This window comes from Canis lupus, chromosome 4, assembly GCF_048164855.1.
Source record: "Canis lupus baileyi chromosome 4, mCanLup2.hap1, whole genome shotgun sequence".
NCBI classification, from domain to species: domain Eukaryota; kingdom Metazoa; phylum Chordata; class Mammalia; order Carnivora; family Canidae; genus Canis; species Canis lupus.
In genome coordinates this window covers 85,956,406-85,974,058 of record NC_132841.1, presented here as the reverse complement: position 1 = coordinate 85,974,058, position 17,653 = coordinate 85,956,406, and the positions used below count along the sequence as shown (strand labels likewise).

General features: G+C 35.3%; 1 long non-coding RNA gene across 1 annotated transcript in view; it reads left to right on the top strand.

Moving 5' to 3' along the window:
• Positions 1-1,111: 1,111 nt before the first annotated feature.
• The window catches only part of LOC140632729 (uncharacterized), a 58,369-nt gene continuing 41,827 nt past the window's right edge, over positions 1,112-17,653 (top strand). Inside the window, exons 1-2 of the long non-coding RNA XR_012030421.1 lie at positions 1,112-1,269; positions 11,814-11,875. This is a non-coding gene — a long non-coding RNA (uncharacterized lncRNA). The remainder of the gene's footprint in view (positions 1,270-11,813; positions 11,876-17,653) is intronic.

Here is a 17,653-nt window from a genome sequence, read left to right as displayed (position 1 = left end):
ATTGACTAATGATGTTGAGCATCTTTTCATGTGCTTGTTGGTTATTTGTATGTCACATTGGGAGACATGTCTGACCAATTCCTTTGGTTTGTGTTTTTACCAGTGAATTATGTTTTTTTTTTAAATATATTCTAGGTATAAGTCCCTTATCAGACATATTATTCACGCATATTTTCTCTCATTCTGTGGGTTGCCTCTTCACTTTGTTTATGGCATTTTTTTGAGACATAAAAGTTCAAATTTGGTTAAGTCCAATTTATGTATTCTTTTTTTCCCCTTTTCTGTTGCTTGTGTTATCGGTGTTCATAGTGATTCATGATGAAGATTGAAGAGTTTCATTCTGCCCTCTTTGCCTCAGTGTTAACTTCCAATTAAAAGCAATCCTGAAGCAGTTGAAATAAATAAAAAGCCAAATTCAGTGCTCAGTAGGGGTTCATGGTGCTTTTTTTTCTCCTTTTAATTTGTGGTGTATGATCTTAAGCATTTGAGAGTCTAAACATGTATATCTTCTTCCAGAGCATCAATTTTACCTGAAATCTGAAGGCAGATTCTAAAACTCGTTAGCACAGGAAAATAGTGCAAGATATCTGTAAATTATTTCTTATCCCAGAAGTAAACATTACCTTCTTTATGCATAATACCCATTGAGACAGCTTAATCTCTCAACTGCTGCAGCTGGATTATTTTATGATATCTCTGATTTCTCCCCACATATACAGATTTTACTTTTTAGTATATTACAGTTTCTTACTTATTTTTTTGAGGGACAAAATAAGTCCTGCATTCTTAAGCTTATTTTATAAGAAAGATCAAGGCTGTGCTTCCTCTCCTCCAGCATGGCTGATTCTGCTGAGTTGCTCAATCTGCACCACCAGACATGGGTTTTTTGCAAGATAAGACGATGAGGAAACACCTGCTTCCAGACTCAACACCCAGCAGCAACAGATATTTTGGAGCACATTCACCACACTGTGCAAAATTGAACTTTCCCTTTCCTTTTTCCAGTGGCTACTTTCCCCACACACATATCCTACATCTCATTGTGCGGACTTCTAACATCTCTCTAGCTCAAGCCTAGAGCCTGGCTGCTAGAACAATCAAGGATCTACCAGGATCTCCCTCCTCAAAATTTTGATTGCAAAATTGAAGCAAATGATATCTTTTATAATTTTTCATTCAAAGTGACTGTTTCCTCAACCCAGATCAGAAACTGACAGTGCTGATGGGCATCCTGGGAGCTGTGAAGAATGACATTACACAGCATGCAAGGTATGATTTTGTCCGCTACCTGCTATTTACATGTACACGACCAAATAACTGTATTTCAACAAAGCTGCTTTATCTCCTACATTTCCTCTTCTTTTTAAGTCTTCAGCCAGGTCTGACTGCATTTGCTACCCTATAGAAGGAAGCCTTTCCTACCTCCTGCTAGAATGTTTGTCTTGGATAAATGCTTCAGGTCACGTGAAGGTTTTGGATGGAAGTATTTATTTCTAGTCTCAGGTCCTGCTTAAATATGGGAGTATGGTGGTTCCCTTTGGGAGAACTAAACTTGCATGAAACACAGAGCTTACAGTCACCCCTGTGCATATATGAGTCTGTGGCTCTGTGAGGGAAGTGGCACGATACTTCAGTGGAGAGACGAGCTGGGAAAAAATTGCTATTTTATGTAACAGTGAAAAATGATATTTCTATCTCACACTTCATACAGAAACCAGTGCCATGCGGATTATGACTTGCATCTTAGGAACTAAGGCTTCAAATATTTGATAGAAAATACATGTAAATTCTTTAGATTTTGGGAAAGAGAAGGATGAGACACAAATATTATTAAGTATAAAATAAATGACTAATGAAATTTGACTCTATTCAAACTGAGTCTCTTTTCATCAAGCATAACATAAAATAGATGGAAGAAAAGTTATAATGAAGGGACATATATTCATGATACAAAAACCAACAAAGGGCTAGTCAGTCTAATATATAAGGAACTTGGGAGTGGCTCAATGGTTGAGCATCTGCCTTTGGTTCAGGGAGTGATCCTGGGGTCCTTGGATCGAGTCCCACGTCGGGGTCCCTGCATGGAGCCTGCTTCTCCCTCTGCCTGTGTCTCTGCCTCTCTCTCTGTGTCTCTCAGGAATAAATAAGTAAAATCTTTAAAAATATATATATACAAGAAACTATAAACTAATAAAAACTGACAAACTATCCTGTGAATTAGATTTTTATTCATGGTCTGAGGTTCTAAAAGTAGCTGAAGATTGGGACTGCAGTTGCCAGATTAAGACTATAAAAATACTCAGTTAAATTTGAAATTTATTTTATTTTATTTTAGAGAGTGTGAGCGAGGAGGGGCAAAGGGAGAGGAAGAGAGAGAATCTTAAGCAGACTCCTTTGGAGCCCGACACGGGGCCTCATCTCCCGACCCCAAGATCACAACATGAGTCAAAATCAGAAGTTAGATGCTTAACCAACTGAGCAACCCAGGTGCCCCTAAATTTGAATTTCAGATATATGGCTAAATTTTTTTTTGCATCAATATCTTACAAATATTATATAGGATATAATTACTCTAAAATAAATCATTGATTATCTGAAATTTTAATTTAACTGGATGTCCTGTACCTTAACTGGAAATTTGACTTCTCAGATTTGTTTTCAGAATGATAAAAAGCCTACCCTGGGGCACCTAAGTGGCTCAGATGGTTAAGTGTCTGCCTTTAGCTCAGGCCAAGATCTCAGGGTCCTGGGATCGAGCCCACATCAGGCTCCCTGCACAGTGGGGTGTCTGCTGAAACTTTTAAAAAAGAAGCCCACCCAAAGGAAAGTCTCTCCTCAAGGCCTAAGAAAACTAATGCATTATATGATTAGATTTACTTTATTGTTAAATGTACTATTACATAAATACAGATATTATAAAATAAAAATTATTGTGCGTTATAATATACTACCATGGATGGGTACGTGAATGGTCTTGAGAAGGTTAAAATCCATTTAGGGAAATCTCAGAATTCCCATTTATTAAATGAAAGAATTATATTATGTTATTATAGGAGCTCACCTATCTCTAAAGTGTGATTTTATGAAGCTCCACTCTTGCTGATTTAAATTAAATCTGAGGATGAATGGCGTATACCGTATATGATTACCGATCTGTGGTAATATTACGGTTTCAGGTCACATCTCTTGGCTCCCCACTTAAACCCAGTGCCCCACGATTACTCCCTGCAACTATATTAATGCTCTTGAGGTAGCCCTTTCTCATTAAAATAGTGACACACTGAAATGCATAGTAGATCAGATCTTTGTCATATAAACTACCAAGAAGTAACGTAAAATAAGATAGCTGCATTATTCCCGGTGCTGAGTTGAAGTGTTCTGTATTCTAATAAAATGGGAAAGAATGACAAGTGACCTGTCAGAGAACAGAATTCATTTTACAGGGTTTGCAAATGAAGCAGCAGAACGCGAGAATGTACCTCATCAGCAAGTTAGTGACCACTTCGCTAATATCATCACTCCTCATATTTCAGCTGGAATTTTTAAACCATAAATAGAATGAAAGTCGACTGACTAGAAATAAAATATCCAAATATACATTCTCTAGAACATGTTCTATTTCAGTGTTTTATTTGTATTCAGGCAGATTAAAATGGAAATGATGTGAGGCACAGAATTCATCATTTACTTCGGTTTCAGTGACTCGGCCATTTATCCTGAGACTCACCGGCAGTGCCCCCGCCTCACTTCTTTTTCCTTTAAATTCCTCACGGTTCTCCCTTGCTGTAAAGTGGAGAGACAGACCGAATCAATCCAGCTGCATTCTAGGAGGCTGTGACAGTTTCTGCAAAGATGTTGGACACATCTTGGAATAAGAATGTCTGCGTGTGTAAGAAAAACACTCCTACTTTTTTCTTTCATCAGTTTCTTTTCAACGATTTATCTGTTTGAGAGTGAGAAAGAGAGAGCACAAGCACATGCACCAGCACAGGGGAGGGCAGAGGGAGAGAGAATCTCAAGCAGGCTTCCCTCGGGTGCAGAGGCCCACATAGGGCTCGATCCCAGAACCCATGGGATCATGACTTGAGTCGAAATCTAGAGTCCACTACTTAACCAGCTGAGTCCCCCAGATGCCCCTCTTTCACCAATTTTATTTATTTTTTAAAGATTGTATTTATTTATTCATGAGAGATGCAGAGAGAGAGAGAGAGAGAGAGGCAGAGACACAGGCAGAGGGAGAAGCAGGTTCCCTGCGGGGAGCACGATGTGGGACTCGATCCCGGGACCCCAGGGTCATGACCTGGGCCGAGGGCAGACACTCAACCACTGAGCCACCCAGGCATCTCATTTCACCAGTTTTAATAACAATCCCTAAACCAGAAAACCTAAAATAAAAGTTTAATTTTTTTAAAAGACTTTATGTATTTATTTGATAGAGAGAGAAAGAGAGAGTGCAATGAGGGGGAGCTGCAGAGACAGAGGGAGAAGCAGGCTCCCTGGTGAGCTGGGAGTCAGACCCAGGCTGGATCCCAGGACCCTGAAGTCATGACCTGAGCGGAAGGCAGATGCTTAACTGACTGAGCCATCCAGATCTCCCATAAATTAAGAGTTAATTTAAATTTAAATTTTGTCTAAATTAAATTAAATGAAATCCAGAATAAAGGTGCATTGTACCCATGAGAAAGAGAATATATTGAGTCAGAGAAGAAACTATGATTACATCAATTTTGAAGCATTTTTTTCCTACTGTTCAAAGTATTATACAAGAAGCCAAGAAAATGCGTTAAACTGAAACATGGCATAGTTTTGATAATTTACACAGAGCTATCTTGAGACAATTAAATAATTGGTGTCTCTAATTTTTAAGATGTCCAAATTATTAACTTCTTTTATTCCTGCCATTGAGATATAATCACATATCAGAGGTTATTAAAGAATGGAGGACAGATTAAAATTATATCAATTGTCTCAAAAGTTCATGTTTCAAATTCTACTTATTTTATGACTATATTTAAAATATAAACTTTTTTTTTAAATTTTTATTTATTTATGATAGTCACAGAGAGAGAGAGAGAGGCAGAGACACATGCAGAGGGAGAAGCAGGCTCCATGCTGTGGGACTCGATCCCGGGACTCCAGGATCACGCCCTGGGCCAAAGGCAGGCGCCAAACCGCTGCGCCACCCAGGGATCCCTAAAATATAAACTTTTGCTACTTAAGCGAGTACACGCATACACTCCTCATTTACCAATTATTATCATTAATCATCTTCTCACTTCATATATTTACACATACATGTATGTATAAAGTCAGGAAAAACATACAAAATCACAGTTCCTTTCATCAGTTTTCCCTGTTTTCTCTCCATTACTCTGTTCTCCTGGGGCACAGCACGATTCTGTTTTCTAATGAGCATTCATATATGCATATTTATAAAACATATATAGTATTTCTACACAAATGCTTAAATCTCCATTGCTGTGGTTTATATATTAATTTTTTCTTTAGAATTGGATATTATGTGCTTACCTTATACCCTTGCTAATACAGATACAGACAGATAGATGGATATGCACACACAGACATGAAGATGAAGGTAGAGGTGTAGGTGCAGAGGTAAATGTGTGCATAGCAGTAGGTGTATAGGGATGTGTTTTTTTAATATGTCCAGTATTATGACATATATTCATGATAGAAGTCTGATTTATTCATTTCCTCTTGATTTACAGTTGTATTAATTTCAATAATATAAAATTGAAATTAATAATTTATATATTATGTTGCAATAAGATGTTATATATTATTGCATCATGTCATTATTATATGTTATATAATGAATATAACATGATATATAATGATATATTATAAAATTTAATGTAATATTATATATACACAGCCATACATTTGCCAAATATGTCCTGGCACACTCATCCTAGTGTGATCCTGGGTAATGAAGAGGCACCATGAGATGGTGACCAAGAACATGGGCTTCTTCTGGGAGCTCCTGGGTGACTTGGTCGATTGGGCCACCAACTCTTGGTTTCGGCTTAGGTTGTGATCTTGGAGTTTAGGAGAAAGAAAGAAAGAAAGAAAGAAACAAACAAACAAACAAACAAGGGCTTCTGATCCCAATCAGAATTATTTAATTCCTGGCATAAAGACATTGATGAGATAATCTTAAGGAGATAAAGAAGTTGACTAAGGGTGGCTCAGTGGTTGAGCATCTGCCTTGGGCTCAGGTTGTCATCCCAGGGTCCTGAGATCAAGTCCTGCATCAGGCTCCCTGTAGGGAGTCTGCTTCTCCCCCTATCTCTCTGCCCCTCTCTGTATGTCTCATAAACAAACAAATAAATAAAATATTTTAAAAAATTGGCTAATCCTAATTATTAGCTATTTGAGGAATGCAAGTTAACTTCACAATAGAAAACCTTTCAATGCATTTTATATTTTTTAATTTTTTAAAAATATTTTACTTATTTTTTGAGAAAGAAAGTGAGCGAGCACAAGCACGGGGAAGAGCAGAGGCAGAGGGAGAAGCAGACTCCTCGCTGAGCATAAAACTGAGGGTGATGCAGGGCTTGATCCCAGGGCTCTGAGATCAGGACCTGAGCTGAACTTAACCAACTGAGAACACCCAGGCACCCTTGTTCAATGCATTTTAATCTGAGGTAATGTATTATAATTTCCATAAATTAAACAAAATAAATACAATTCAATAATCATTTATCATAATAACCCTTAACAAGCTCAGGATAGGATTAAAAAAAATCCTTAACTTGATAAATTATATTTACTGGTACTTTGTCAAAAACAAACCATAAAGCTGAAATGTTAAAAGTATATTTTTAAGCACGTCAAGCCAACCTGCTATTACTACTTCCATATAGCATTCTAAAGGAAATATAGATGCCAGTGCAAAAATTAGAAAATAAGCAAAAAACTTATTAAAAAGGAAGACATTAAATTTTCATAATTTGAAAATTATTTGGTGATTTTCCAAATGGTAAACCTAATGAAAGAGATTTTATAGTTAAAGTAAATTTTTGAAAATCAGCAAAACTTATGTATATCAAATGTAAATAAGATGAATATACAAAATCTCATTGTATTTTTGTAAGATATAAAAAATACCCAGTACCAAGGAATACATCTAGCAAAAGTTGTTCTGTCCTTTATGTCATAAAATTATAAAACTTTAGTGAAAGACATAGACAGTGATTAGAAAAACATTCCATGTTCTTGGACAGGAAAACTCAGATCATTTTTAATAATGCTCTAATGACATACAATTTCATACTGGGAGTGATAGAAGATAGAATATCCTACTTTTGCTCAAAATCGAGTGTCACATAGTCTACTCTCAACTGTCAGGAAAACACAATAATAAGGCTCTTTCAAGTGCATGAGGTTACCAGAGAACTAAAGTGAAAATAGCTGGAATCCATGTTAATCAAAGATGTGTGGACAGACTTTTTATCTAAAGCTTATTCAGCTCCCCACAAATATAAAAACATTTGTTTCATTTTGTGTTTAATAAACTTGAAATTATAGATACAGATATAAATTTTATCAGTCTGTATCAAGAAAAGTTTTAGGACAAGCAGCTTCAAAGGCTTCCAGTCGAAAAACAGTGAACTATTCAAAATTGAACATAACAATAACACAATGTGAAAACATTCAAGGAATTTCATTACCTCTATATTAATCTTTTGTGCAAATTGTACGACCATCATAATATATGTTTGAACATTGATTTTTTTTAAATTATGAATGCAAGCTTAAACATGATACATTTAACATGGCTAAGTCAACCCGGTCTGTTTATTAAGTCACTCAATTTTTCTTTTAGGATTTACTTATTTGTTTATTTTATTTTTTTATTTTATTTTTTTAGAGAGAGAAAGCAAGTGCAAATGGGAAGAGGGGCAGATGCAGAGGGAAAGAATTCTCAAGCAGACTCCCCACGGAGCGTGGAGCCCCACGCTAGACTCCATCCCAAAACCCTGAGATCATGATCTGAGCCAAAATCAAGAGTCTGCCGCCTAACCAACTGAACCACCCAGGCACTCTTTTACTCGATTGTTTTTATTCAGCATTCACTTCTTTGGTGTCAAATTAATGGTGACCGCTACCCGTCACAGTGCACACTGAATGCATCCTTATTTATTGACTAGCAGAATGACATCAGATGGCGCTGGAAACTGTAAATGTTGGAATCCACTTTCTGATTTCACTTTCTAGTTTGACCAAAAATACGGTTTTTGCTTGTTTTTTAGCTTCACTTCCAAGCCAAAATCACTCACACATTCATCTATTTCTCTATATATGCAACACTGTGTCCTGTGGCATTACCTCATTCTTTATCCTCTCTCCTGATGTTAGCACCCCAGATTCACATACAAACTGGCATGTAAAAGAAAGAGACAAAACCGATTAGGAAGTTTTGAAAAAAAAAATGTGTGCATGTATTGTAAATTTCAGACTTAGAAGTGATCGTCTGAAAGGTCAGTAGACTTCTTAAAAGTCAATTTTATAGTTGCATGTTGGGTGGCAAACTTCTTACAGGGGTAGCATCATGATGATTGACCATCTGACCTCTCATAAATTTTAGAGTTGTTAAAAGGGAACCCAATAAATTAATCCTACACCAATCAGACCAGTGTGTCAAAAATAAGTAGTACATTAGGGACACCTGGGTGGCTCAGTCAATTAGGTATCAGACTCTTGGTTTCAGCTCAGGTCATGATCTCTGAATTGTGGGATCCAGCCCCATGTCAGGCTCTCTGCTCATCGTGCAGTCTCCTTGAGACTCTCCCTCCCCCCCCGCCCTTCTCTCTGCTCACATGGATGCTCTCTCTTTAAAATAAATAGTTGAAATCCTAAAAAAAAAAAAAAAAAAAAAAAAGAAAAGAAAAGAAAAAGACTCATTGATAAATATAAGTCCATTGGTAGAAACAAAGAAGCAGTGATCATAGGTTCAGAAGCAATTCCATGGCCAATATTGATGGCCAACATTAATTTGAGAACAGGAAGAAAAAAAAGTCCACGTTGCACATTGCATTCGGGAATTTTATGGCACAAGGCATGAATAAGATGAAAGCACTGATCATATGCAAAAATGCACCATCACTGATCGTATTTCCTGTAGTATTTATGACGTCATCATGGGAGAGTTGCACAGCCAGTCATCAGGGTCTTCAACGCAAAAGCCAGACTAGGGAAAAAAAAAAAAAAAAAGCCAGACTAGAAGTAGAGAAAATCAGTAGTTGGCTCTATTTCCATATCTAATATCTGTTAAAAAATAATAATATTCCTGCTGTCTCTGGCTATTTCTTTCTCTTAGTTTTCAGTCTCTTGGCTCTCTTTAAAAACTTTGATAGAGTTGATCCTGATCTATTAACTCTTCTATGGAATCTTCAGTTTAGAAGGCATCTGGAAAGGCTGTTTGATCTAGTTTCCTTGTAATGGTATCTCCTTAAGTGCCTAGACATTGGGGGTCACCTCTGATGGAGGAAAGAAGGGGAAAAAAGAAAGGAAAAGAAACATTTGGCTTTGCTACTACTCCAATCCATACTCCTTTTGCAAGCTTTATCAATTTAAACTTTGCAAATCTGGGCAAATGGTAATTTCTAGCTCTAATTTCTTCACTGTAAAGTGGGATATTAGCTGTCCTTTGTACTTCTTATAGGGAGTTACTTGAAAAAAAAAGATAATTCCCTCTTTGATAGCTTTTGGGATTTTTATGGTAAGGTAAAATCTCATCATATTAGCTTTTACTCTTCATTTTATGTTTCTCCTTCAAGGAAATGTAGAATGGAAAGATTCATAGATTAATTATTTTTCAAGTCATTGAAGAGAGATGCTAGATATCTCTTAAGTCGAACTCCATCCTAATTCCTTAACCTAAACCTTCCAAACTATGGAATGAATAACTTTATTAAAGTGTTTTTGGGTGGTTCACGGACATGGAACTAAGTATAACTTAGATTAATGATTGAGGGTAATTTTTGATTATGACCTTTTACTAGTTTTACCAGTGATTTAGAATAATATATTTTTCTTTCCTTCTTTCTTCTTTCTTTCTTTCTTTCTTTCTTTCTTTCTTTCTTTCTTTCTTTCTTTCTTTCTTTCTTTCTTTCTTCTTTCTTTCTTTCTTCTTTCTTTCCTTTCTTTCTTTCTTTCTTTTTTTTTTTTTTTGCAAATGCCTTTAATATTTTTTTTTACATGTGTAGGTACAGAAACAATCATCAACTTGGTATCCTTGCGATAAATCTTGGAAGCGTTGCTTATACAAAGTTTACTACCCACTGTCCTAATCTTTTACCAAAAATAATTGTTTCATTGTAATCAATAGAGGTTTTGTTTTGAATTTTGAAACATCTGTATAATTATCTACCTTTATACAAAAAAAATTTAAATTATAAAGAATCACACTGGAGACATATTTCTTTCCCAAAGAGGCTGAAGCAGAAAAAAAAAAAAAAAAAAAAACCAGACCCCAAATGTTACTAGGAAGCTGGGGTTTTAGCCACTAAACCAAAAAACAAAAAAGTGTCTTCTAGAAATAGGAAAAAAAAATATAGCACAGTGTCAGCCAAGAGAAGAAAAAGTTCAAGTTAGAGGACACGACCCTTTTTAACACATCTTTTTTCTTGACTTAGCTACTGCCGGAAAGCATGCTTTTGTGTCCATATCCTACACATCCATTCGATGTCATTCCCTTTCTGAATTGAAAGTCTGACAGTAGCCTTCCCAGCAACAGAGCAAGGTCCTAAGAATTGTTATTTCTATATGAAGTTTTATAATTAATAGGGGATAACACGTAGTTGCCACAACTGAGTCAATATATTATTTTTCGATTTGGCCTCACTTCACCCCTAGGACTTTGGAGCTCTGGGTTTCAGCAGACTATTCCGTACCCACCATTAACTGTAGGTCTCACATCTTGTTTCTTCTTCGCCCCGGCCATCTTCAAACACAGGTATTCTTCTCCGAATACATACAACCTAAATGTTTAACAAATTTATTTTTGGATACTAAGGTGGCTGAGTGGTTGAGCATCTGCCTTAGGCTCAGGGTGTGACCCGAGGGTCCTGAGATCGAGTCCTGCATCGGGCTCCCCTCATGGAGCCTGCCACTCCCTCTGCCTGTGTCTCTGTCTCTCTCTCTCTGTGACTCGCATGAGTAACTAAATAAAATCTTTAAAAAATATTTTTTCTTTGAAGCCTTTTAAGCATTGCATTACTTTCTCTTATATTTATACTGTAGAGAAAATTTTGGTATGTGACTGATTTTTCATTGCTTCTGTATGATATGTTTTTGATTTTTTGGCTAGTTGAATACCTAGTCAAAAATTACCTAATGTTTTTTAGGAGTTATCTTTGAATATTCATATTTTACAGTGTATGTTAGAGAGGAACAACATTTCTAACCAAACATTCTCAAATGCAGCATATTCTTTTCTGTGTGATTCATTTAATGTTTTTCACTTCCCATCTAGGGGCACAATTTATCTTTTTTAGTAATCGTCTTTTTTCATGATTACATATATATTATCATAATTATATATAATCATATTTTCTTTTCTATAAGAATTAATTGTATTTATATCAAGCTTTATCTCCACGTTCGAGATTTGATTTTCCACTATATCTATTCTGTTCCTTACCGTTCTTAAATCTTTAGGACTTCTGGGATTAATGTCCCTGGTTACTGAACCTGTTTCCGGAGGCCTGCTACCGACCATCTATGCCATTCTGATAATTATTAGCTCTCATCCCTCCTCTCATTTGACACTTTTCTTTATTAACTAGGTCCACCGTGGGCGCTGCTGTGGGGAACTTCCTGCTGTTCTTCAGTGACACTTTATCCCAGGGTAGGTTTTGGGCCTCCTACCTAGATGTATTTTGTGCTGTGTTTTGCTGGTTCTGTGTGTGTATCCTCGTTCCCTCCTTTTAGATTTAATCTCACTCATGACCTGGCACAGTTTGTGGAGATTGCCTCTTGCTCTGATACTGTGCTGGTGACCCGGGACAGGCAGGGAGACCTGCTTATTCCATTGAGGAAGTCATATTTCCCTGACACCATGCCTTTGCTTTGGTTTGTTTGTTTCATGTGACGTGGAGGTGGAAGGGTGAGGAATTTCACCGGGTCATTGACACATTAATCCATCTTCACGACAAACCCAACCATCTACTCACTTAGAGGGACGTTCATGGCATATAATCTATAGCTATAGCATTGGGTGTAAAATTTCTGGCTCATTTTTGTGTGTGTATACCTCGTTTCTCTTGATTGTCGGCGACAAACTATTTCTACTATTCCACTACCAGCAGAGGAAAAGGTGAGCGTGATTATACAGCTTGCTCTCCATTTATCTTTCTTCTCCCCACTGAGAATAATATTTCGGAATATTAGTGGGAATTCTCAAAACGTTCCAAGTTATTGATTGCAAGATTGGCAAAAGGTGATAGGGTTAGATGCCTCAAAACTTGTGTTAATTCTCTCAAATCCATAAAATTTTATTTTTCTCCTTATGTTTTAGAAATAAAGTTTTTCCATTTTTTTCTTGTTTAATTTTAGCAGTGAGATTTTTTTTCCCTTTTAAAACATATTTTTAATGTATTTTTGCTTTTCTTTTCATTTTATCAAATACTAGGGGCTACAACTTTATCCCAGAACTGTTTTTCTTTAAAATGTCTTTTCAGGGATCCCTGGGTGGCGCAGCGGTTTAGCGCCTGCCTTTGCCCCAGGGCGCGATCCTGGAGACCCGGGATCGAATCCCACATCGGGCTCTTGGTGCATGGAGCCTGCTTCTCCCTCTGCCTGTGTCTCTGCCTCTCTCTCTCTCTCTCTCTCACTGTGTGCCTATCATAAAAAAAAAAAAAAAAAAAAAAAAGTGTTTTCAAAAAAAAAAAAATGAGTCTTCAGAACGAATTTTGCAGTGATACAGCAAAATTGCTTCTAAGAACTTGTGTTGGCCTATATTTTAAAGCCTTTAATCACCAACTTTAATAAAAAAATAAAGTAGACCATAATAGAAAACATGCATTGATTTTCCAAATGTCACTATGTACTCTACGTACACATTACTCTTTTGAGCGTGCTTCATGTGTTTTCAACCTTGTGAAAGCTTGTCAGAAATGTAATTTATTCACATGTTCTCCCCCAGTTGATAGGCTCTCTCTACTGTTATATTTGACCATCAAGTTAAATTTAATGTGTAACTCATTCTGTCAGCCATCAGCTTATCAATCTATATTTTGTGAAACAAATTGATGTTAAAAGAATAGTTAAATGCTTATTCTTAAATGAATTTTTTAAAAGTTTATTTTAAAATGTCTTCAAATTTTGTTCCTACTAAATATAATATATACTTTTTAGGTTTCTTTTTGCTATAATCTGAATAAAAAAATAAGTAAAACAAGTTTTTTTTTTCCAATATAGATGAATTACATATGTGTTTTACTATTATTGCTTTTATTTCTAAATGGCACATATTCATTTACCAGAGAGAATCTTATTATCTTATATTCTTTAAGTGAAAGCATCACATAAGATAAGATAAGATAGATTGGTTGCACATTAACATAATTTGTTTATTGGAAAATTAAATCAAAATTTCAAATATTGTACAAGCAAAAGAGGCATTCTCTGTAAGGTTATTTTAATGGTATAAATTCCTCAGCAAAAGGGTGAATATATCTATATATAGTAATAATCATACTAATATGGTGTTAATGTTATTAATATCAATATTGTTAATAGCAATATTAATATTTGAACAAGAACTAACCTTTCTGGTGAGTAAAGCTTCTATTTGAATATATGCATTGGATGAAAATTTAATTTTCAATTTTATAAATTTAAAGGTATAAAATTTTCCCCATTGCTGATTGGTAAGATAATATTTTATCTTCTTTGTCCCACCTTTACTATGTGGGGTTTTTTTTTTGTTTATTTGTTCATTCTATAAAATACATTAATGAAACAGGAGCTACAAATTAATGGAAGTAGATAGAATTCATGGATTTTTTTTTGGAGGGGGGGATTTCATAGATATGGTTTAAGGCTATGTAGGTGCTGGAAAATAAAGACCTCCAGGAACTGTCTGAGAATCCTTTGCAAATATATTAGACAAAGGTGTAAGATTTTTCCAAGAACTAGTCCACTGGCAATGACCACTTCCAATTAATTCCCCAAGAGGGGTGTGCAGAGATCAAAACCAAGCAAAGCTATGTATTACTGATGGTTGTGAGGATAAGAAATAATACATAGAAACCAATTGCTACAAAGTATGGACACAGCAAATTTACTATTCTAATAGTTTATGTTTATAAATATACAGCTCAGACCAGAAAGTTGGGCTACCAAATATTTAATGCATAAGGTAAAAACAAACATATACTGACAATATAATTGAAGGTAAGTTTTTAAATATTGAAAGATAAATTAAACAATAATTTTGCAACAATGATACAAAGAAAACAAAATATTACTGTGAGCAAGAAATGAATTTTTACACTTGAAAAAACATCCTGTATGAGTGTGGGAATTTAACTTCTTCCTAATAAATGTACATCTAAGTCTGGAAAAAAAATAGCAAACTGCTTCTGAAGATCTTGTGGAAATAGAAATAAACTAAGAATAGTGAGAAAAAGTAATAATAGCTATATTATGGAGTAAAAGAAGGAGAAGAAATGGAGGAAATAGAGGAAGAAGAATGTCATGAGGGGCACTGGCCCCAAAAGAGATCACTCTACACTACCAATTGTTTATTTAAATGTGCAATCTTGACATAAAACTCAATAGAAGAACATGAAAACTCTAAAAATAGATATAGCTACAGATGGAAATATGTGATTTCAAATCAATAGAGATAAGATGATTTGTGACAAATCTCCTTAATTAAAAAAAAAATCTTGAAACCTTTCCTCATGTCTTTTGCCGAAACAAACTTGATTTTGATTCACATTTAAATGGAATTATTGAATATCAAAATTATAAATAATGGAAGAAATCTGTGAGTGCATTTAAAAATATGTATAGTTTTAGAGTTCTGGAGGATTTTATAACAAAATCTCCAGAAGTCTTAAAAATAAGAGCAGATACATCTGCTATATAAATACAAAATATTTTGCATGGCAAAATTCAAACTCCTCATTAACAAATCAAAAATATGTCAAACTAGGATGAAAACAGATGCATATGTTTAATAGGAGAATAATTAATTTCTTTAACCTAGAAACAGTACAAAACAATAAAGTAATGCATGATAGAAAAAGACAATATGAGCAGTTATTAGGAGAAAAAATATCTTCTTAAACATATGAACAGATATAATAAAATAAATGTAATAAGTATTTTTCAGTTATTGGTAAAGGTCAAAAAGCACACAGTCCTGGTGGAGATTTGGAGAAATATAATGTCATGAGACTAAAATTACTATCAAGGGCAGTTTGACAATATACACCAATTTAAATTGCTTACCATTAATCACAATATTTTAATTCATATGAATTATCCTACAGACATATTCAGATATGTGAAGGATCGCATAAGTACATGCAGCATTGATTTTAATATTGTTGGTGATGATGGTATTGGTTAAATGGAAAGGTAAATTGATAGGTGATTTTTCTAAGTCATTATTTATCTGTGAAATAAAACACAAAAGGCATAAAAAAAAAGAGTAAGTCAACACCTTGTGCATTGATAAGATATACTTTTTAGCCTTTATTGTCAATGGCTAACAACTGTCAAGGGTCAGGGTGATATAAGTGATTCATGGCTTTTTATGCAACAACCAAAAGAGAGAGCTAGTTGGAGGCTAAACCTTATAGGAGCCCCACTCCCAAAGATCTCATTTCCGATATCGTCACAGAGGGCATAAAGGCTTCAACACGTGAATTTGGGGAGGACATATTCAGTCCATAATAATCAATAGTATGGTTGAAAGATATTCATAAAACTTAATAGTGTTTGCTTACCGCTGAGAGAACTTAGTAGCTGGCAGTGATCATGGGAGGAAAATATGTGACTCATTATATATTCTTTGGTATAATTGGAATTATGTACAATGTGTATACCATGAGTATACAAACTATTATTGGTGCTAAAAATAACAACAGCAATAATAATAAATAATTTCAAAATGATGTGAATTAAAAGAATCAAAAAGAAGACAGGCTCCTAAAAATTCATAAATGGAACCATTTCACCAAAATATGGTTTTAAGTTCCTAGCCATCTCAGGTACAAGTGCTCAGACCTTGTATAAGCACCTGACCCCAGCCAAACCATGTGCACTCACAGATTCATGGTGTTCTCTCAAAATGTTTCAACGGGCATATTTTCCAATACAACAGTACTCCTTACCCATGACTTCTCTTCCCTCAGTTTTAGTTACCAGTCTTCAACTGAGGTCCAGACACAGATGGTCCTCCTTCTGACAAATAGGTCAACGGTAGCCTCCCCCTATATCACAATGCCTAGGTCACTCCCTCACTTCATCCCATCATGTTGGCATTTCGTCGTCTCACATCATCGTCAGAAGAAGGGAAAATACGGTACAATAAGATATTTTGAGATACACAGGCCACACCCACAAAACCTTTATTATACCATATTTGTATGATTGTTCTGTTTTATTATTAGTTATTTTTGTTACTCTTACAGTGCCTACTTATGAATTAAAGTTTATCATAGGTATGTATATATTTAGAAAAAATCTATCTATGTAATCTATTGTCTATCATGTATCATATTATTATCATACTATCTGTGGTTTCAGGCATCCCTTGGGTGTCTTGGAATGTATTCTCCGTGGATAACAGGGAGCTGCTGTATTTATTCCAGAATACCAGGGAGGCAAGGGAAGCAGAGTAGAGAAAGAGAGATACAGTGCAGATTCATGGGAGAAGTAGAGAGGAGAATGGTGACGTAGGGCTACGCCCCAGCTATCAGCATTTCAGTTCCAGCCTCTAGATCTTTGACAGAACAAGAAGACCCAACTCCCTGGTGCTGAGACCCCTTCCTCTCTGATGACAAATAAACTCCTTCTTTTGATAGTTAGCTCCAGAGGATTTTTCTTTCTTGTAAGCAACAAATGCATCCCAACTAGTACATATTTTACAAACCATATGACTACCGCTGGTATGAAATGTTAATCCTATGTTAGGATACTGGAGAGAAATAAGGAAAATTGACACTTGAGATAATAATAGAATAAGATTTATACCTGCTTATTTTTGAAAATCCTAGGACAATTATCACTCTTCTATCTAATTATGTCTTTTTATTGGCATGCTCTATTACACTTGCTAACTGACAAGCTTCTCAAGTACAAAATCCATGTTCAAGCTGTTTTTACGTGACACATATACCTAATAGGATTGCACTGCGTGGATAAATATAAGCACTTTAATACATATATAAAATGAACAAATATTTCTCTAATAATATATTGATTTCATGAAGATGAATTGTTTTTAGTGATGCGGGGGGGGAAAAACAGCCTGTAAATAAGCAGAAATGCTTTCCTTTGTGGATTTGTGTGAATATCTAATTTAATTAATTTATCACTGCACTTCATTCTAACGGATCAATATATTTATATTGTATTTTCCAGAAAATATCCTGACTCACAATGTATA